Source organism: Hemiscyllium ocellatum, chromosome 19 (assembly GCF_020745735.1).
Source record: "Hemiscyllium ocellatum isolate sHemOce1 chromosome 19, sHemOce1.pat.X.cur, whole genome shotgun sequence".
Lineage (NCBI taxonomy): Eukaryota > Metazoa > Chordata > Chondrichthyes > Orectolobiformes > Hemiscylliidae > Hemiscyllium > Hemiscyllium ocellatum.
This window is the reverse complement of record NC_083419.1, coordinates 77,799,444-77,822,499: the sequence shown is the minus strand read 5'-3', so window position 1 is coordinate 77,822,499 and position 23,056 is coordinate 77,799,444.

Sequence of the window (23,056 nt, the reverse complement as noted above, 5' to 3'; positions counted from 1 at the left end):
TCTAGGTAATGTGAATAACAGGTGCCCTTTCTAGGAAGGGGTACGATTCAAGTGTGGGCTGCATAATTTTACAGGTGAGGGGAGAATAGTCTTTAAGAAGACATGATAGATTTTTATTAATTTTTAAACCTAGTTGGTTAATGTGTTGATTGAATTTCCAGAGGAGTGATAGCTGTAAATACAATTACAATTACTGGGCAGCACAGTAACACAGTGGTTAGCCCTGCTGCACCATAGCGTCAGGGGCTCTGATTCAACTCCAGCCTCCAGTGACTGTATGTGTGGACTTTTCACATTCTCTCCGTGTCCATGTGGGTTTCCTCCCACAAGTAACTTGACCATGCTAAATTGTTCATGCTGTTCAGCGATTGCATGTTGGATGCATTAGTGAGTGGTAAGTGTACGGGAATGGGTCGAGGTGGATTGTTGGGCAAATGGGCAGATTCCACACTGTAGGGATACTACGAGAACGTCATTTTCACAAGTACATAATAGGAAATGTTTGGCTGCATGTGTACCAAGGGGTGGCAGGTGAGATTAACTCAGTTTGGAATTACATTCGGCATAGACTGATTGGACCACAGGGTCGGTTTCCGTACTATATAACATTACAACTTTAATGCTTTCTGTCGGTACATTCCTCCCTCTTCACAACTCTCCCTATCACTGTTACCTCAAACAGTCAATAGTGTTTTGGATTTTTTTTTACATTATGCATTGTTATGACATAGGTGTTGCTGATGCATAGAGAATATTTGTCTACAATAAACCTCTCCTCTTGCCTGGGCTGTGGTAACCTTTAAGTTAAACACAACCAGACACCTCTCCCTAATGCGAGAGCAGCACTATGGTCTGGTAGGACAATGCTGACTTTCCCTTTTTCACAGTGACGCCACTGGGCCTCGGGAGTGGGGGCTACTCTGATGCAGGCAAGTGGATAATGTTCCAACACAATCCTATTGTGTTCCTTATAGACAACAAACAGACATTGGGGAATCAGGGGTTAGGGGAAACTGAGATTGTTCTCCTTGTAGCAGAGGAAATTCAGGGTGAGCTGTGACAAAGGTGTTTACAAACGTTATAATGATATACCTTACCCCCATCAGCTCATTATTCAAGGATTACAGGACACATTGAAGGTTTGGGGAGGTTCAAAGTTGCTGCAGCTGATTCTGAACGATAGGATTTACATGTATTTAGCGAGATATGGAATGATTAGGGACAGTCAGCCTTAAATGGTGGAAACTGTAGAAATCTGCACCACAAAGGGACCAGGAGGTAATTGTGCAGGAAACACAGAATGCAAGCAGATTCTGGGTCAGTCATGGAATCAAGACAATATCTGTTTCAGATTCGTCAAGTTTAATGCAACACAAACACGGGTAAGGGGTTTCTGTAATAACGGAGCAGGGGGAGATGGAGATAAGCGACATTTTAGAGATTGGAATTCCTGGTCTAGATGTCTGATCAGAAGCTCACCTTGGGGTTAGAGATGACAGTGATATTTTGAAGAGTGTATTGTGAAGAATCTCAGAAAGTTCCCAGTGAGAAATAGGGGCTCAGCAGTAAGGGAAAGGTGTGTGTAATAGCAACTGAAGGTAATGGGTTTAACCATGACAATGTCTCATTGGAGGAAATTGCAGCGAATCGAGTAGTACAAGCGTGATAAGCTAATTGATAACTGAGTAACAGTGGAACAATGGAGAGGATGATGGGGATGCAGAGCTGGACATTGTCAGTGTACTTGGGAAACCTAACGGTGCTTTTGGATGTTGTCACCTCTTGGCAGTATGTAATTAAGATACAGGAGGGGCCAAGGATAGATCCTTGAGGGACACCACATACAAGGAATTCAGAAAGGAAAGGGATTGTGGAAATGGAGCAGGATTTTATATGGAGCAGGTCAAATATTACATTTTTGCAGGATGGATGCTAAAGACATAACTAAAAAAGACAGACTGAACAAGGAACAATATCTGTGAATTGGCGAGGGGGAGTGATGATGATGAGGAAACAGAGTTGTAATGTCGACCGTAGAGTGAGACGAGGGTAAAGGATCCTGATGCGCTCTGGTAAGGCTTGACACGAGACTGGAGAAAGAAGTAAGTTTGGGACAAAAGTCAGGAACACCATGTGAGGCAGTTTGGCTCAGTGGGGTAGAGAGAGGGAGGGAGGGAAGCCGCAGAGGCAGCTGATGTGGTTGTCTTAATCTTAGTGACAGCGAAATTCAATGTGCTCTTTGCTCTTGTTGTTGGAGGGAAGGATGAAGGAGACAGGATAATGGTCAATGTTTTACAAAGAAACAAAACAAGGGTTATTGATATTTAAAATGAGTGCACACACCTCATCCGGAATATTAAAATGTCCAACTGAAGTCCTGGTTCGAATCCCAGCTCGGCGGATGGTAGAATCAGAATTCAAGAAAAAATAACTGGAATTAGTAATCTCCTGGTCTCCGTGAAATCATTGTCAACGGTGGAAAAAATCCTTACAACCTGACAGTGGCCCAACAAGCTACTCACTGTATTAATAACTGCAAAGTCTCAACAAAGGAAGGAAACTGGATGGACCACTGGGCATCTGAAAGGTCATTAGAAAATACAACCACAGAATCAGCCCTCTCAACGGTGCAATACCATCCAGACGAACATCTGTTTTTTTTTGGTGCCAAAATGTGCAGAGCGATCTCACAGAATAGTCAAGGAACTGCCTGACAGAGTCATACTGACGGAATCAACCCTTACAGACAATGACCAGACACCACCATCACTATCCCTCGATAACGAGAGTGTGGTGACGGAAAAGCACAACAGTCAGGCAGTATCCGAGGAGCAGGAGAATCGACGTTTCGAACATAAGCCCTTCATCAGCCTGACCTGCTGTACCTTTCAGCTCTCCACTCTCGACTTTGATCTCCTGCATCTGCAGTCTACACTTTCTCCTGAAATCTCTGGATATTTCCTGTCCCGCCAGCAGGGCAGGACAGACGAGAGAGTGGTGGTGGAACAGTGGTGTACAGACAGGAACCATTTCCCCTGGGAGTACTCAGCATTGACTTTAGACAGCAGAAAGTCGAATGGCCCCTGCTGATTACCATATACCGTGCTCCCTCGGCTGATGAATTAGTTCTCCTCTATATTGAACAATACTTGGAGGAAGTACTGAGGCAATAAAATGGTTGTCAAGTGTACTCTGGGTACAGGATTTCAATGTCATCCACCAAGACTAGATCAGCAGCAGGATTACTGACTGAGCTGTTTGGGTCCTTATGGACGTAGCTGCTCAAATGGGTTTGCAGCAGGCGGTAAGGGAACCAGCAAGAGCGAAAACATATTAGATCTTATCATTATGAATCTACCAGCTGCAAATGTATCTGTCCATGACAGTATCAGTAAGAGCAACCATCACACAGTCCTTTTGGAGACAAAGCCTCGCCTTAAATTTGAGGGTATCCTCCATTGTATTGAGTGGTACTATCACTTCGAACAGATGTAAGAACTCAAACTGGATATCCATGAGGGGCTGTGGGCCACAAACAGCAGCAGAACTGTACTCCAGCACAATCTGAAATCTCATGGGTTTGTAAATCCCTCATCCTCCCATCACAATGGACAGAAAAAGAAGGCATGCCATGAGTAGCACCAGGCATACCTAAAAATGAAGCGCCAACCTGGTGAAGCTACCGAACAGGACAATCTGCATATCAAAGAGCATCCACAGGAAGTGATAGAGCTAAGCGATCCCACCAAGCGATGCATCAGATCTGAGCTCTGCAGTTCTGCCACACCCAGTTATCAATGGTAATGGACAATTAAACAACTCGTTGCAAGAAGCACCCTTACTAATGGAGGGGCCTCACACATCTATGCAAAAGATAAGATGACAGCATTTTCATTAATATTCAGGCATATGCAAAGTGGGATGATCCATCTCAGCGTTCTCTAGTTGTCCCTAAAATCACAGATGTGAGTTTTAATCCAGTTCGAATAATATCAAGAAATGGTGAAATAGTGAAAAGGCTACAGATCCTGCCAATATTCTGGCAATAATAGTGATAGCGTGTGCTCCAGAAGTTGCCAACAAGCAAGCCACATACCGCTCCAGCATTGGCACCGACCGACAATGTGAAACATTTCCCAGGGATGTTCAACACAAAAACGCAGTGCATATCCAACACAGGCAACTTCACTCCATCAGTCCACACTCGATCAGTAGTAACGTGATGAAAGTAGTCATTAACAGAGCAATCAAGAAGCAGCTGCTGAGCAACAGCCAGCTGAGAGACACATTTTCAGTTCCACCGGGGCCACTCAGCTTCCGATTGTGTTACCAACCTGATTTACAACCTGACAACCAGCTGAATCCCAGAGGTGAGGTGAGGGTGACAGCCCAGTCCCACTCCACGACCACTATTTCTAGCTGATTCCACTCTCGTCTCAGCTCATATACTGAAACTTTCATCCACCTTGTGTTATCTCCACAATTATCCAAACACACTCCTGGACAGCCTCCGAAATTCAACCTCCCTGTAATCTCAAGAAAATCTAAAACTCTACCGCCTACGTGCTCACTTCTCCTTAAACATGTTCATCCATCAAAAGGCTCCTATTCATAAGCAACATTTAAAATTCACATTCTTGATTTCATTCCTGGCTGTGCTCATCCCTCGCTCCCTGCACCACACATCCTTGGAGACCTCGACAACCCATTTTATTAGAGACCCCCAAGATTTGCTAGTTAATTACTTAAACTGTGTGGCGGTTTCTATAGTTGCTGAAGCAATATCGTCTGGAATTCGCAGGTACAATGGAAGAGAACTGTTTTGTCCAATGAAGACATTTCTCAAAACCTGCTTTTTGGCAATGCTTTTGTCACCTGACCTAATATCTCTATTTCTAGCCTTATATCTAAAATTGTCAATCATCCTCTTTTGTGAAATTATAAGCATGAGAGACTCTTCTTGATTTGGACATTATCTTCAAATCCTCACTGTTGCTGTAATGAATAAGCTGTAATGTCGCTTACCCAGCTATATAATGGGAGTACGTTAACCATACGAACTGCAGCTGTACAAGAATGTCAAACATCACCCTCTCCACAGGCAACAGATCTTTGGCATTGATCACTGGTATCCGTGGAAGGAGAAACACAGTTGATGTATCAGGGAGTGCAAAATGGATTACAGGGAATGAAAATGGTGCACAATTTGATAGTCAGAAACGGAAGGAAAATGCACTCGCTTATTGGTAAAAAGAATTGTTGACTGTCAAAGTTATTCTAGAAAAAAAATCTGATAATAGAACAGCACATGATCGTGGCTGGTCCGCAGTGAAAAACTCATTTACAAAAACAGGCCAAACATGCACCGATGGTTCGTGAATGAGGAAGCTAGATATTGATAAAGTGGTCCTGTGGGAACCCAGAGGTGAATCAGAGCACGATTATCTGGTTTGATCATAGTGACTCAATACAAGAGAAAGGCTGAACATGCGCCTGGCTGCACCTTGCCCCCTACAAAGATGGCGGCCGCGCAAGTGTCCAGTGACTCTTGCCCCGAATAACGATGCCGACGTGCACCCGGGCCTGCAACCGCGCTGAGGCAATTTCCCAATCACGACAAACACGGGGCCAGGACGATCAAATCTGTGTTTTCCGACGTTAACAATATGTTTGTAAAACCTCTCTGCACATAGCAACACAGTTTTTCCTCCCGTTTCCCTCCGTTTATTTCTTTCCTTACAGTATCCTTTCACTCCATAACTTCCCGACCATTCATTACAGTGACTCTGCGCTGCGCGGGAGGATGATCACGTGGTTTAGTCTAGTAGCGCCCCCTCATTCACTTTGTTTGGTTGGAGGACCAACCGCCACGCTCGGTCCTCCAGGTCCACCCACCGCATTTTCATTGGTCCGGTGCTGACACCAATCACTGCTGAAAATGTGTTGCTGGAAAAGCGCAGCAGGTCAGGCAGCATCCAATGAGCAGGAGAATCCTTGGATAAAGAAGGGCTCATGCCCAAAACGTTGATTTTCCTGCTCCTTGGACGCTGCCTGACCTACTGCGCTTTTCCAGCAACATATTTTCAGCTCTGATCTCCAGCATCTGCAGTTCTCACATTTTTTTCCATCCCGACATCAAATCACCCGGTCCCTTTATTGGCCAGAGCATGTGCAGTGTGTCCTGCTTTCAGACCATTAGACCATAAGACATAGGAGTGGAAGTAAGGCCATTCGACCCATCGAGTCCACTCCGCTATTCAATCGTGGCTGACGGGCATTTCAACTCCACTTACAAGCATTCTCCCCGTAGCCCTTAATTCCTTGTGACATCAAGAATTTATCAATCTCTGCCTTGAAGACATTGAGCGTCATGGCCTCCACTACACTCTACAGCAATGAATTCCACAGGCCCACCACTCTCTGGCTGAAGAAATGTCTCAGTATTTCTGCTCTAAATTGACCCCCTCTAATTCTAAGACTGTGTCCACGGGTCCTAGTCTCCTTGCCTGAAGAAAAATATTTCCTAGCGTCCACCCTTTCCATATCATGCATTATTTTGCACGTTTCTATTAAATCTCCCCTTAATCTTCTAAATCCAATGAATACAATCCCAGAATCCTCAGACGTTCCTCGTATTCAGACCTACCATTCCAGGTATCATCTGTGTGAATCTCCGCTGGATACGCTCCAGTGCCAGTATGTCCTTCCTGAGGTGTGGGGACCAAAACTGGGCACAGTCCTCCAAATGGGGCCTAACTTGAGCTTTATAGAGTCTCAGTAGCACAACGGTGCTTTTATATTCCAACCCTCTTGAGATAAATGACAACATTGCATTCGCTTTCTTAATCACGGACTCAGCCTGCATGTTTACCTTTAGAGAATCCTCGAGTAGCACTCCTAGATCCCTTTGTACTTTGGCTTTACGAATTTTCTCACCATTCAGAAAGTAGTCCATGCTTTTATTCTTTTTTCCAAAGTGCAAGACCTCACATTTGCTCATATTGAATTCCATCAGCCATTTTCTAGACCACTCTCCCAAACTGTCTAGATCCTTCTGCAGCTTCCCCACTTCCTCAGTACTACCTGCCTGTCCAACTAACTTCGTAACATCGGCAACCCTCGCTAGAATTCCCCCGTCCCTTCATCCAGATCATTAATATGTAACGTGAACAGTTGCAGGCTCAACACTGAACGCTGCGGAACACCGCTTGTCACCAGCTGCCATTCCGATAAAGAACCTTTTATCCCAACTCTTTGCCTTCTGTCAGACAGCCAATCCTCAGTCCATACCAGCAGCTCACCTCGAAAACCATGGGCCCTCACCTTGCACAGCAGGCTCCCGTATGACACCTTATCAAAGGCCTTTTGGAACTCTAGATAGACCACATCCACTGGGTTTCCCTAGTCAAACCTACTTGTCAACTCTTCAAATAATTCCAACAAGTTTGTCAGACATGACCTCCCCTTACTATCACCTTGAGCAGATATGTTGGGTAATGTGATAGGAGAGTTTGCTGAAGGTAAAAATTCCCTTTCACTCCTTAGCACATTTTATCACACTCTTCCTTGCAGTCAAAAAAGCAAGAAATTGAGCCTCAAAGAATCGGAGCAGGAGTAGGGCATTCTTTCCCTTCAGATTGTTCCCGCATTCTATGAGATCATGGCTAGGTCAACTCAGGCCTCAACACATCTTTTATGCTTGATCTGTATAGCCTTCAACTACACAATGTTGTTAAAAGATCTATCTGCCCACTTTTAAAATAATTGGATATAGAATCATAGATTCCCTAGTGTGTGAAAACAGGCCCTTCGGTCCAACAAGCCACACTGACCCTCAGAATACTTACCCAACCAGACACGTTCCCCTACCACATTTAGCTTTAACAATTCTTTGGGTTAGAAAATTCTAGCCATTCACTGAGAGAAAAAAAATGTTTACTTTTTTTTCGAAATGCATGTTCCCTTGTGTAATGTCCTTTGGTTTTAGACTTCACTGGTGCTAGAAGATCGAGTCCAACATCGCCCCAGTACAGTTCCTCAGAATCTGTATGGACCCTTGTGCAAAACCTTTTGCAATCTGTCAGAGAGCAAGATTGAAAACTCTGATTAGCTGACAGCCTGTTCAAGGGCTTGAACCAGTGGCCTTTTTATCCCATTCGCCTTTAAACTGAAACAGGAGGTGGTGAGCTTGCTGAAATGTCTTTCACTGAAACATTTTCGAATTAAAATAAATTACTATGGCTGTGGTGCAATTGAATTCAGAGACTTCGTGGGAAATATCAGCTGTCCTTTTTGTTGTTTTATCGCAGAAGGAAAGACAGCAGCCCAATGCCAGACGGACCTGCGGAGAAACTGCTAGATACTAAAATGCGTAACTCCCCTTCATTGGCAAGTCTGTCCGAGTCATCCAGACTCAAACATCATTACTGGCGGTGGACTTTTGTGTTCACTATGGATGCTATTACAGAGTACAACATTAATGCATAACATATTTTTGAGCACTGAAAACAAAAAAACCCTCAAGATCACAGCATGGAATAGATGGCTGAGTGGTATTATTACTGGACTGTTTACCCAAAGATCCAGATAGCATTATGGAGAACGAGGGTCGAATAATGCCACAGGAAATGTTGGAATTTGAATTCAGTGAATATGTGGAATTCAGAATCTCATGTCCATCAATCCTTTGTCAAGTTTCAGAAAACCCTTCTGGGTCACGAACATGCTTGAGGTATGACATTACCATCCTTACCCAGTTTGTCCTTTCTGTGACTCCAGATACACAGCAATGTGTTCGACGTTTAGCTGCCCGATGGGCAATGAATGATGCTGAGCCAATGACACCCTCATCCAATGAACTTCTTTTAAAAACTCGATGCAGAGAACAAGCTAACATTTTGCGTCCAGATGACTCTACATCAGAGTTCTGATCGAGTCATCAAGACTCACCGTTAGCTTGCTTGGTCTCCATGGATGCCGTCTGACCTGCTGTCAGCTCCAGCGTTTGTTGTTTGCAGTACAGATTCCACCATCTGCAGTAACTTCCTTATATATTTCTTCATTATTTGTTTTTCAACACCCAATAAATTGCAGCTACGACTCAACACCTTACCTACAGAATACTGTGGCCCTGGTGTCAAAAGCCTCCATTGACTAGTTCAATTACACCAAGTATTTGCAAAATGCCACTGTGGCTGAAAAGAATAAAATCATAGTCATGCATCATGGAAACGAACCCTTCAGTACAACTCGTCCATGCCCAAACAAATTTCTCAAACTATGCAAGTACAGTTTGCCTGCATTTGGGCCATATTCGTCAACCTTTCCTATTCATGTATCTCTCCAAATGTCTTTTGAATGGTGAAACTGTACTTGCACCTATCACTTCCTCTGTTCATTCACCCCGTGTCCCAACCATTCTCTTGGTGAAGCAGTTGGCAACTGATAGTTTCACTGTTTACTACGGTGTGTAAATCACTGGCGATTATTGTTTGATCAGGACCACCCCTTTCTGAACATGGCTCAGGGCCTTAAGAGATTTCTGAATGTAGCTTGTGCCTCTTTGTGGGTAACTATATGCTGTTCAAGGCCTTGTGTTTGCGCAATGCAGCTGTCTATGGGTGGCGGTGTTGTGGAAGGATGGAAGAGATGTTAAGGAGTCAATTAATTTATGAAGTGTGGGTGTCACTGGCTGTGCGAACATTTATTGCCTCATTCTAACGCCCTTGAGAAAGTCGTTGCGTGCTCCAGTTTTGAATCACTGCAGTCCGAGTGGGTTGTAGGCGTATTGGCAGTGCTGTTGTGAGGGGGTACCAGAATTTTGGCTCAATGAGACTTCAGGAATGCTGAAAGATTTTCAACCTCAGATGGTAGTGGCTTAAAAGGGAATCTGCAGGATGTGATGTTCCCATGAATCTGCTTTCCTTTTCCTTTTAGTTGGTATTGATCATAGGTTTGGAAGATGCTAGTGAAGAGTTATGAATTGATGTAATGTATCTTGTAGATAGTACACAGTGCTGCTCTGGTCATCAGTGGAGGACGGAGTGAATGTGGGAGCCAATCAAGCAGTCTGCTTTTTCCTGATGCTGTGAAGCTTCTTGAGTGTTCTTGGAGCTGCACCTAAACCTAGCCCAGCAGCGAATATTGTATTGCACTCCTGAGTTGTGTCTTGTAGTTGGTGGACAGGCTTCAGAGATTCGGGGGGTGGTTTACTTACCGTAGTTATATGGCTAGTCCACTTCAATTTCTAGTCAATTGTAAATCGCCAGAATGTCGATAGTGGGGGATTCGGTGATGTTTGGTTTGGAGAAAGAGGCTGCAAAGTGTTTGCTGAAGGAGCTTCAGGCTGAAAGCTAGGGAGGGGAGAATAAGTTAAAGGCTAGAAACGGATAAGTGGGGAAAGATGCTGCAAAGGAGACATCACGGTTTTTTTTCTCTGAGCTGGGCCCAGCTCCTCTGTTGACACGACTGTAGAGATATTGTGGCTCACCTCACCAAATCAAACAGCCTCTCACCATAGTCTTTCCAACACCATGCCCATTAAACACCTTGTATTAATCCATTCCTCTTTCTTCCTCATTTTCAAATAAGAACATAAGAGCGTAAGAATTAGGAGCAGGATTATTAATCCAGCCCCTTGTACCAGCTCTGCCATTTGATGCAGTCATGGCTAATCTCATCTTGGCCTGAACGCCACTTTCTTTCCAGCTCTCCTTAACTCTTCAACCCATTATTCATTAAATATCCGTGTCTCCTATTTGCATTTACTTAATGTCCCAGAATCCACATTGTCCTGAGGTAGTGAATTCCACAGATTCACCATCCGCTGAGAGAAGTAATTCCTCCAACCTCCCCTTTATTGTAAACTTACAACTCCTCATTTTAGATTGAATCATCTTCTCTGTATCTGCTTGGTCGATCCCTTGAGCATTTTATAGAGCTCAATGATATCACCTTTCAGTCTTGGGCTCCAATGAATATGAATGCAAATAGTGGTTGTAGTTCATCTTGTGACATTTTAATAACTGTGAGAGAGGATGTTTGTTCAAAACTGAGCTGCACAGTTAGTGCTTTTCAAATAAGAAATAGTTGACGAAATTAAGTACATTAATATATTGGAATTTTGATTTTAGGAAGACTTACTGTTGGGAAGATTTGGTTCAGGGAATATTGCAGTCAAAGCTGTGGAAGATTAACCTCTACCCATGTGTGAGATAGTATGCTGTGGTCAAAAGAATAAAGAGACCACTTCCTCTTTGGAAATATGTCCTTAAATAGGGCAGACGGATCTGGAGATAGGAATGAGTCACTAGCAGTAAATGCCACCTCTTTGTGAGGTTAGATAGAACAGTAGATCATGGGTTTATTTCTGGGGTGACAGAATGCAAATGTGTTAAATATGTGTAGAACCATGGACGGATCACACTTCGAGCATTGCAAACAGTTCTGATCTTCATATTGTACTATGGATGTAGAGGCAGTAGGGAAGGTAAAGAATAGTTAATGTAATTATATCAAAACTGAATTTGAATTCATCAAGAAAGATTGGACAGTCTTGTCACTTTGAAAAAGAGTGACGTGGTCCGATCCCGTAGGGGTTTGGTAAGGTAGACATAGAAATTATGTTTCTACTTGTGAATGACAATATAAACTGGAGCTGGGGATATATCTGTAGTCTCTATTAAATCCAACAGAGAATTTGCAAATGACGACAAAGTCTTTACTAGAAAGGGGTGTGACTGTAGAACGTACCTCATTAGGAATTTTGAAGCAAATAAGAGAAGAATTCAAGGAGGAGCATGGTATACAAGAATTGGAAGAGAACTGTGTTGATGGGTTTAGGTTGATAAGGAGGCCTGTGTAAATCACAAATACTGAGAGCCTGTTTTTGTGTCCTGAAACTATGCATCTGTGTTGATCTGTGACATTTCTATATGTAGCAGCAGCGGCAGCAGTAAACAAGACAGCTCACACTTTCCATTCTTGGAGAAAAGCAAAGACTCTGGCCACTACAAAGGGAAATATCTCTATTGACGAGGTGGTTCAAACAGTGGACAACGACTTGATCCACAGAGACAGTGTTCCTTCATTACCTTGTGAGAAAGGTGAATTCTTGAACCAGAAATGTGTTTTGTTATTCCACTGATCTCATGACGTAAATGGGGAAACGTGTCCCTTCAGTGAGATGATTCATATCAATCAAATCTATTGCTACGTCATCACTCCTTCCGTACCAAAATGATATGTAGATCAAAAAGGCGCATTGAACAATACAGCACTAACAGGCCCTTCGGCCCACGATGTTGTGCCCAACATCTATCCTAGATTAAGCACCCATCCATGTATCTATCCAATTGCCTCTTAAAGGTCGCCAATGATTCTGACTCTACCACTCCCACGGGCAGCGCATTCCATGCCCCCACCACTCTCTGGGTAAAGAACCCACCCCTGACATCTCCCCTATACCTTCCACCCTTCACCTTAAATTTATGTCCCCTTGTAACACTCTGTTGTACCCGAGGTAAAAGTTTCTGACTGTCTACTCTATCTATTCCTCTGATCATCTTATAAACCTCTATCAAGTCACCCCTCATCCTTCGCCGTTCCAACGAGAAAAGGCCGAGAACTCTCAACCTATCCTCGTACGACCTATTCTCCATTCCAGGCAACATCCTGGTAAATCTTCTCTGCACCCTCTCCAAAGATTCCACATATTTCCTAAAGTGAGGTGACCAGAACTGCACACAGTACTCCAAATGTGGTCTAACCAAAGTCCTGTACAGCTGCAACATCACTTCACGACTCTTGAATTCAATCCCTCTGCTAATGAACGCTAATACACCATAGACCTTCTTACAAGCTCTATCCACTTGAGTGGCAACTTTCAAAGATTTATGTACATATACCCCAAGATCCCTCTGTTCCTGACTAAGAACCCTACCGTTAACCCTGCATTCTGCATTCTTATTTGTTCTTCCAAAATGGACAACCTCACACTTGGCAGGGTTGAACTCCATCTGCCACTCCTCAGCCCAGCTCCGCATCATATCCAAGTCCCTTTGCAGCCGGCAACAGCCCTCCTCACTGTCCACAACTCCACCAATCTTCGTATCATTTGCAAATTTACTGCCCCACCCTTCGACTCCCTCATCCAAGTCATGAATAAAAATTACAAACAGCAGAGGACCCAGAACTGATCCCTGCGGAACTCCACTTGTAACTGGGCTCCAGGCTGAATATTTACCATCTACCACCACTCTCTGACTTCGACCGGTTAGCCAGTTTTCTATCCAATTGGCCAAATTTCCCTCTATCCCATGCCTCCTGACTTTCCGCATAAGCCTACCATGGCGAACCATATCAAATGCCTTACTAAAATCTATATACACCACATCCTCTGCTCTACCCTCATCCACATGCTTGGTCACCTCCTCAAAGAATTCAATAAGATTTGTAAGGCAAGACCTACCCTTCACAAATCCGTGCTGGCTGTCCCTAATCAAGCAGTGTCATTCCAGATACTCATAAATCCTGTCCCTCAGTACCCTTTCCATTACTTTGCCTACCACAGAAGTAAGACTAACTGGCCTGTAATTCCCGGGGTTATCCCTATTCACTTTTTTGAACAGGGGCACAACATTCGCTACTCTCCAGTCCCCATTGCATGTCTTGCAATGATTTATTTCAAGACATGTGCTTTATTCAGTCATGTACTTAAGCTAGTCAGTCCAAGTTCCTTGAGTTTCCCTTGGAAGTGGTTGTTCATAAGGAAAGTTAAGCAATATGTGATTCAATATCAAAGTTGTGTTGAGTCAATAATTGTAACCCCTCTCTGCTCCTTGAGGAGATAATTTATCCAAGGATTCGATCTCAGCCCTTAACTTCAAGTTCAAGTTTTAAACCTTTCAGTGAGCAATAGAAAACAACAAAGAACAATATCAATCTCTTATTGTTTCTCCAGACTCTGCTTCCATTACCACTGAGTACTCCCGTAAGTTTGACGAGTCAATGACTAAAGATTAGATTGAAGAGAAATCCTTCCGTTCCCTTCTGCTATCAGATAGCCATCACAGCTATAATACGGGGAAGAAACGCAGCTCCTTTCCATGTTTGTGGTATCTTGCCAATGAGATTCAGTTGGAAAGGACGAAGACTATATGGTATAACGAGTGTGAGCCAACATTTGGGCGGGGCCTGTGTTTTTAAAAAAACAAACGCGAGTACCACTCGATAACTATGTGGCCAGAGTTTATAAATATTGAAGAAGAATAAATATTTCACATTGTTTTTATAGATATTTTTGTTGAAAACTTAACTTTTTTTAACCGTTTGCAAAAGAAAACAAAAAATCAAGTATAAACATTGATATACAATTAAATCTTAAATAAATAATAACCACAATCTAACCACAAACAGAAAAAAAACAGAGAAAAAACAAAACAAAACTCTACTAACTACTCATCTAACCGACAACTAACAATAGTTTATGATTAAAACGCTTACATTATTCAAGAGAGATAAAAGACAACAGATAATACAGAAATTGAGCAGTGATATACACGCTCGGAATGTGTTAACATCAGATCACAACAAAACCCGCATTCGTGCAGGATTCCTCTCCTAAGAGGCCCTGGACCAGCCAGGTTCACCCCTCAATTCGATAAAGGCCCCTGTTAGGATGAATGAGATATTTATATTTGTTTAATTCAAGAAGGGCTGCCATATTTTATGGGGTAATTCGGTTTTTCTTTTGGTGCACCATATTTGTAAGGAAGTCAGGGGGAGTATATTCCATAATTATTCTGTGCCAACTCGAACGTCCATGAGGACCCTCAGCCACCTAGTTTACCAAAATGTTTTTCCTTGCACAGAAAGAGAAAATTGAACATAATCTCTTCCTTGTCGTAATTACAGGTGTTCTTTATCCAATAAATATGGTTCGTTTTGGAGAGCTATATCGATCCTTTCTTTTTTGAGGTTTGACAATATTTTCGTCCTTTTGACTAGTGAATTCCTTCCCATGACATTCCAGGTGCACCATTTAATCGACTGATTACCCATAATCTTCGGGCAAGTCCTAGTCCCCCGGGAGAAGAAACTTTATCCAAAACATCCCGAGCGTAGAGCATATAAAATTCACAAAAATAAAGGCTCTTTAATACTCTCTGATCAGTATAATAAAAAACTTTTCTAAATAAAGAAATATAAAACGAATTTAATTGCAGCTCTTCCCCCTTATTCCCACGTGGCATCACTTCCTTTCCGAAAGCCCCATCATAATCTCTCCCAACCAGTGCCCCACCCTTGGCCCAGGCACCCCACGATAATTTGCTGAAAATTCACATATACTACTGAGCTAGAATTAACAATGCGTACCCGACCCCGCAACCCCCGCACCCCCACACACCAACACCTGGATATATTTGATAATATTATTACCAGATATGAACATAAATGAATATAAAATTACAGTCTCAGCAAACAATAACTAAATATAGTAATACAGAATAGCAGTGGAAAACAACCCCGCTCCTAAGGACAGAGATAAAATAGGATAAGGTAACCACCTTCCCCCATCTGCATTAACTAGATCCCTGGCCTACATATATTTAAAAAAAGAGTTGGGGAAGAAAATTGCTAAGTAAAGAATAATTAAATATACCCCTTTCCCCCCCCCCAAGAGATAATATTAAACAATAATGCAATGAAAGGGTGACGAAGGGGCAAACTGGGTTGGTGGGTGGGGGGGGGGTCAAGGTTACAAACGACAGATGAGTTCGTGTAGGCAAATGAGAGGTTGAATCAAATTGGGATATTTCTTGTTTGGGAAAATTGAGAGCGAGTGGAGTCCAAAGAAACTTGGTGGGATTGATCCAGCTGTATCGTTCATGAAAATGACGCAAACAGATTCAGAATACTGATCAAGGGGCCAATGGAATGTTGACATTGATCTCAACAGAATACTAGAAAATAAAGGATTAGAAGTCATGCTTCAGCAAATCAGAACCTAGTCAGACCAAGCTGTCAGGGCTGGGCACCATGGCTGAAGAAGAGCATCACTCTGAATGGAAGTGCTGCATACATTTACTCATGTGATACTTGGATTCGCAGGTTTAATTTAAGTAAAAAAAACAGATAAAGTGTTGGAGTCAGAACGTTGAGATGTGATATCGGGGAATACATTTATACACAGAAATAGATAAAGTTTGATAAAGTTTCACAAACAGCGATTGTTTGGAAATAATTTGCAAATTTTAAATCTGAAATTGGTAGGTTTTGAATGAAAATGCTAAAGGGTTATGGGGCAAATATAGGGATTTGGCATGATGATGAAGATTACCATGATTTGTGTGAATGGTGGAATAGGCTCAAGAAGCTAAATAGCCTCCTCGTGTTCTGATGTTGATGTAACCATTACATCCTTATTCTCTGTAAATGCAACTCCTGTTGTGTTTTTGGTTATTTATCAGAACCTGGCAGCAAATTAGTGACCGGAGTCTTGACCAGAAATTTTTCAGTACGAGGGACTCTGCTGGTCTTCATGTGTTTCACAGATGATGAACTGACACAGCCAGCATTTACTAATCCTGATAAATATAGGGATAGTTTGATGGGATCATTCGTGCTGCAGCATGATTAGCATGTCTCATGATACTCCAACTATTTTACGTGTTGCTGTTGTCTGCACTCAATGCGGTTTTTTCGTGGATTACAGAGCAAGTTTTACTTGAGTCAGGGGAAGCAGCGCACTTCACTCTGTATTGTTTGTCTTCCTGTCTTTCACTGTCCAATATTATTTGAGCATGACCTTCTAAGTGGGACAAGACAGTTTCTCTAAATTCACCATGGAGATGGTGCAACAGTACATGGAGACGGAGGAGCTGGGAGCACAGCACCTGGTGTCAGTCCTCAAACTGCGAGGACAAGCCTTGATGGCAAAGCCTAAAACAGAGCTGGCCTGTTTGGAGCCCCAGAATAAGGGAGGAGCTGACCTATGCAGTGATGTGAAGCTGAATAGCCTTTCAAAAATGTTAGAACGTGCAGATCCATCCAGTAATCCATCCCAGCGAAGGGAGGAAAACCGTTGTCTTTTCTCATTGCAATGGGGCTGGGTCCAGAATCAGGGTATTCACATCATCTTTGCCCTTATCACTGTTGCGGTTTGAGTAGAATGAAGTCAATTTTGATGTCTTTTTGTTTCAGAATTTAAGTTTGTTCCTTGAATTTGAATGTTTCCGGTAATGCTGATATTTGTTACGTTTCCCTCGTTCTCGAAATGGTCATGGAGGTGAGCTGACTTGAACCACTGCAGTCTGCTTGGTAAACATAAACATACCAATCCTCACATGCTGTTAGGTTTGGAGCTCGGAGTTCTATAGCAGATTGATGAAAGACTGTTGTCCAAACGCACAGGTCAGGCTTTTCAACATTTAATTTTCAATGGATGTGAGCACTGCTGGCAAGGCCAGTGTTGTTGTCCCTTCTTCATTGCATTTGGGAAGTTGAGAGTGAGCCATTTCCTCAAACATCGGCAGTTCACCTGCTACAGGTACAATCACAATGTTCGGAAAGAAGAACCGGCGATTGTGATCCTATAGCAGTGAAGGAATGATTTATTCCTAAGTCAGTAGGTGTGTGGTTTGGTGAGGAACTTACAGGTAATGGTGTTACTATGTTATCTACTTGCCTCTGTCCTTTTAGGTGGCAACGGTTGCAGGCTTTGAAGATGCTGTTGAAGGAGTTTAGTGAGTTGCTGCAGTGCATCACATAGTGCACATAGCTTTCACTGTTCATTGGTGAAGGGAGTGAATGTGTACGTTGGGGAATAGGTGCTGATCAAACAGGTTGCTACATCCTATCTGGTGTTACGTTTCTTAGGCATGTACTGGCCAGACAGGAAGTGAGTTACTTAGTGAAGAACTTTCAGCCTCTGACCTGTTTTTGTTGACATAATTTTGTATAGCTGAACCACTTCAGTTTCCGACCGAGGTTAACTCTATTGTAACAATTGTGAGGGAACCAGTGATGATAATACCACTTAATATCAAAAAGATTGCAAGAGATGGTCGTTGCTTGGTATGTATGGAGTGCATGCCAACCATGCAGCCATGATACTGTCGTCACAAATGACAGATCTGTTATGGGCAGATTTCCTTCTTCAAAGATGATCCGTGAATTAGTTGAGTTTTAATGGCTGCTTAACATCTTTGTGGACACTTTTACTGACACCAACTCTTTATTTCCAGATTTTCTTTTAAAGTACCCTTTTTAATTTAATGAGCATAAACGATATATTCTTGAAATAAATTTTCTCCAAATTGAGTATGACAAACATGTAGGGCCATTAAAGTTATAAAATATCAAGCAGAATTTGCTGTTGGACAAAATCTTAAACCCTGATCATTCTCTTTCTAGTTCAGTTGATAATTTAGCAGTGGTGAAAATGTGTGGTCTCCTTGGGCAGATTTACCCAGGTTTCTGTGTAACTTAGAGCATCATGATACCATGTGTAGGGAGCCGCAGTTTAATAAAGAATTTTAATCTCTCGTCAAGAGGAAGAAAATGTTTATGTTAGGAAGGGACATGAAGCTCAGTTAGGACTCTTGAGAGTTACAAGTTAATCGGGAAAGACCTAAAGAGAGAGCTAAAAAGAACCAAGAGGAGACTTGAGATGTCTTTGGCTGATAGGATCGAGAAAAATCATAAAGCTTTGTATACATATATCAGGAATAAACGAATGACTAGATAAAGATTGTGGCCAATCAAGGATCGCTTTAACAAGTTGAGCGTGGAGTCCGAGGAGACAGGGAAGCACTAAATTAATATTTTTTGGCAGCATTCATACTGGAAAAAGGCAGTATTGTCGAGGAGAATACTACTACGCAGGCTACGAGACGAGTCGGTATTGAGGTTCATAAGGAGGTGTTTGCAATTCTGGAAAACGTGAAAAGATACAAGTCCCTTGATGCGGATGGGATTCTCTGGGAAGCTAGGGAGGAGATTGTCCAGCTTTTGGCTTTGATCTTTATATCATCATTGTCTACAGGAATAGTACCAGAAGAATTGAGGATAGTGAATGTTGATTCCTTGTTCAAGAAGGAGAGTAAAGACAACCCTGCAAATTATAGGCCAGTGAGCCTTACTTTGGTCGTGGAAAAAGTGTTTGAAAAGGTGATAAGAGATAGGATTTATAATCATCCAGAAACGAATAATTTGATTAGTAATAGTCAACACATTTTTTTGTGAAGGTTAGGTCATACCTCAAACCTTACTGAGTTATTTTGAGAAAGTGAACAAACAGATGGATGAGGTTAAAGCAGTTGATCTGGTGTCTGTGGATTTCAGTGAGGAATTTGATAAGAATACCCACGGGAGGCTATTCCACAAAATGCGGATGCATGGGATTGTGAGTGCTTTAGTGGTTTGAATCGGTAATTGGGGAGCTGAAAGGAGACAGAGGCTGGTAGCTGATGGGAAATTTTCATACTGGAGTTAAATAACGAGTGATACAGTGCAAGGATCTGGTTTGGGTCCACTGCTGTGTGTCATTTTTTATAAATGACCCAAATGAGGGCATTGAACGGCGAGTACATTTGCAGATGACATTAAAATCGGTGGTGTCGTGCAGACTGGTGAAATATATTGTAGGTTAAAGAGGGATATAGGTAAGCAGCAGAGCTGGGCTGTGTGGTGGCAAACAGAGTTCAATGCAGAAAAGTGTGAGGTACTTACTTCACTTAGGAAAAAAGCAACAGGAATAAAGAGTTCTGGGCTATTGGTAAGATCCTTAGCGATGTAGATGAGCAGAGATGTCTCTGTGTCCATGTACAAAGATCTCTTAAAATTGCCACCTCTGGTTGTTAAGAAGCAATATGGTGTGTTATCTTTTATTGGTAGAGGGATTGAGTTTTCGGAGCCCTGAGGTCATGTTGCAGCTGTAAAATACCCTGGTGAGGTCGCACCTTGAGTATTGGGTCCTGATTTGGTCACTGCACTATAGAAAGGATGTGGAAGCTTTAGAAATGCTACAGAGGAGATTTATTAGGAATTAGGCTGCTCTGGAGGGAAGGTCTCATGAGGAAATGGTGAGGAACTTGAGGCTGCTTTTATTGGAGAGAAGAAGGTTGAGAGGTGACTTAATTGAGACATAGAAGAAATTCGGAGGGTTATATTGGGTGGGCAGAGAGAGCCTTTTCCCTCAAATGGAATTGTCTGGCACGAGGAGACATAGCTTTAAATTGAGGGGTGATAGATATAGGACAGATGTCAGAGGTAGTTTCTTTACTCGGAGTTGAAGGGGTATGGAATGCACTGCTGTAATCTTGAAGGGCATTTAAATGGTCATTGGATAAACATATGTTTGATAATGGAATAATGTAGGTTAGATGGGCTTTAGACTGTTTTCACAGGTCGGCGCAACATCGAGGGCTGTACTGTGCTGTAATGTTTTATGTAAGTAGGGTGAGTGTTCAAAGACGATTGAGCTGACATTATATATATTAGTTTGATTTCCTTATACTTCATAAGCGTTCTGTTAAAGTTCAGTTAATCCATGCTTGCTATCGCAAAGTCATTACAATATTTTTTTTAGTATTTTACAGAACAGATGTAAAAGCGGTTTGTCTGCGAGTGAGAAACATCAATAACAGATTCAGCACTGTTATTAAATTGATAATATGTGCACGTTTATTTATGTCGAGGTCAAATTTCTCCAACATAAATCTGCATATGCCGGAATGCCTGCTACTACTGAGAATACCATCCTTTGGATTCAGAGATATCGCATTTTATTCTGCATTTTGTAGAAATGACAGCACAAGACATTGAGATTTCAGCCGAAAGTACATGTGCTTCTGTTCTGGGAGCCACATTACAGAAAGGATGTGATTGCATTGGAGGAGTGCAGAGGAGATTAACCAGGATTTTCTCTTGGATGGAGCATATCAGCTATGAGAGACATTGGCGAATCTCGGATCGTTTAGTTTGGAGGAAAGAAGGATAGGATTACGAGGGGCATGGACAGGGGGGATAGACAGCAGCTGTTCCTTTTAGCCAAATAGCCACACATTTAATGTGCTGGGTTTTAAGTTTAGTGAGGAATTGAGGACTGTTTTTCACAGAGGGTGTTTGTGTCCGGAATGCACTTCTTGAGAGGGGAGCTGTCATGGTAACCTCACAATCATGGTAAAATACATGGCTGTACACTTGAAATGTCATAATAAACACGGCTACCGTTATTGCTTCGGAAAGTGCGCCTAATGTAGACCGTGCTATATATCTGATGGAACAGAGACTGTGCTTCTCTATTTGTATGGCCGTGGAAGGTAAATCATTTACTAGTTTAAGATAGGAATTGATGGATTTCTGAAGAATATCTTAGCAAGGTTTTTACGCATGAACTTGTAATATCTTCTGAAAATATGTCAATGGCAAAATTAAGAGAGAAACGTGCAGTTTTCTGATAGTCTGAAAACAGAGAATTGAGGACAGGGAAATAGCAGAACTATGAAGCAAACACTTTAGTTTTGTCTTCACAGAAGAAAACAAAACAAAAAACAAAATTTCCTCGCAATACTAGGGAAAATTGTTCTGGTGAGAAAAAGAGAATAGAATGAAAGTAGCAACTAAACAGGTTTAGAGAAAGTATTGGACTGAAATTAATAGTCATAGACAAAGTCAACATGACTTATGAAATGGGAATCATATTTGAGAAAGTGGCTTTTAGCAAAATTATGGAGAAGGTATTGATTCAATACGATTTGAATCTCAGAAAGATTTTTGATAAAGCCCAAAGCATTTTGTGCAAAATCGAATCCTATGGGGCTAACGTATGGTCATGATTTTAGAATGGGAGAGCTGGCAGGAAACACTGAGTCGGAACAAAACCATTTTTTTGAATGGAAGGCTTGGTAAATATAACAAAGATCGGGATTTGGGATCCAGCTATTCACAATACACATCATATATTTGGTTGAGGGGCTCAAAAGCAATATTCCCAAGTCTCCTGACAGCAATAAACGATAGCAGATTGTGAGTGGATAAGGAGGATGTTAAAAAAGCTCCAAGGTGATTGAAACAAGTGGAATGACTGAGCAAATACGTGGTAGATGGAGTGCAATGGGAGAGATGAAATGTTGTGTACTTTTAAAGGAACAATAGAATGGCAGTCTATCATTTGAAAAGGAATTGGTTGAAATATGTTGATATATAAATGAACTTAAGCTGCATTTTTTGTTTATATCTGTGCAACTCTCCGGGTCCATGTAGGTTAGTGAGTTCTGAAGCCAGAAGTCAATACAGGGAATGGCATTGACACACTGACAAGTGAAAATAGACCCTGCAAGTGCGGAGCTGTAACATTGAAAAGAATCCGGATCTCCCTGTACACCAGTCACTGACAGCAATATTGCAGGAGCAGAAAGTGGGTAGGCAGATAAATGATGTATTCATCTTCATTTCAGGGGTGTTTGAATACAGGAGTAAGGGTCATTTACTGCAGCTGTCCAGGACCTTAGTATGACCCCATCTCGAACATTGCATAGTATTGTTTGCAGTTTTGGTCTCCTTACCTAATAAAGGACAAATCTGACATTGAGGTAGAGCAATGAAGACTGATCTCTGGGATGACAGCCTTGCTGCGGGAGCAAAATCTGGGGCAACTTGGCCTGTATTCCATGGGCTTTACGAAAATGTGTGGAGATCTCATTGAAATATATATAAAACTCGGACAGTATGAAATAGATTGGAAGCAGGGTAATAATTCCCCAGGCTGCGATGTCTAAAACAGTGGTCCACAGTATTAGGATCAGGCAGACCAGTCTGCATTGACATTAGAATAAATGTCTGCATTCAGAGATTGGAACCCTGGGGAACTCTCTCTCAGATCAGGCTGTCGAAGCCAAGGCGCTGAATATAATAAAGATTTCTGGAAATTAAAGGGACAGGAAAAGAGCAGGAGTATGGTGTGAAGATAGAAGATCAGTTATCATTCCAGGTTGTTCTCCAATAACACATAGCTGTGTTCCAGTGCAACACTGTGTTGTAGAAAATCGTGCAA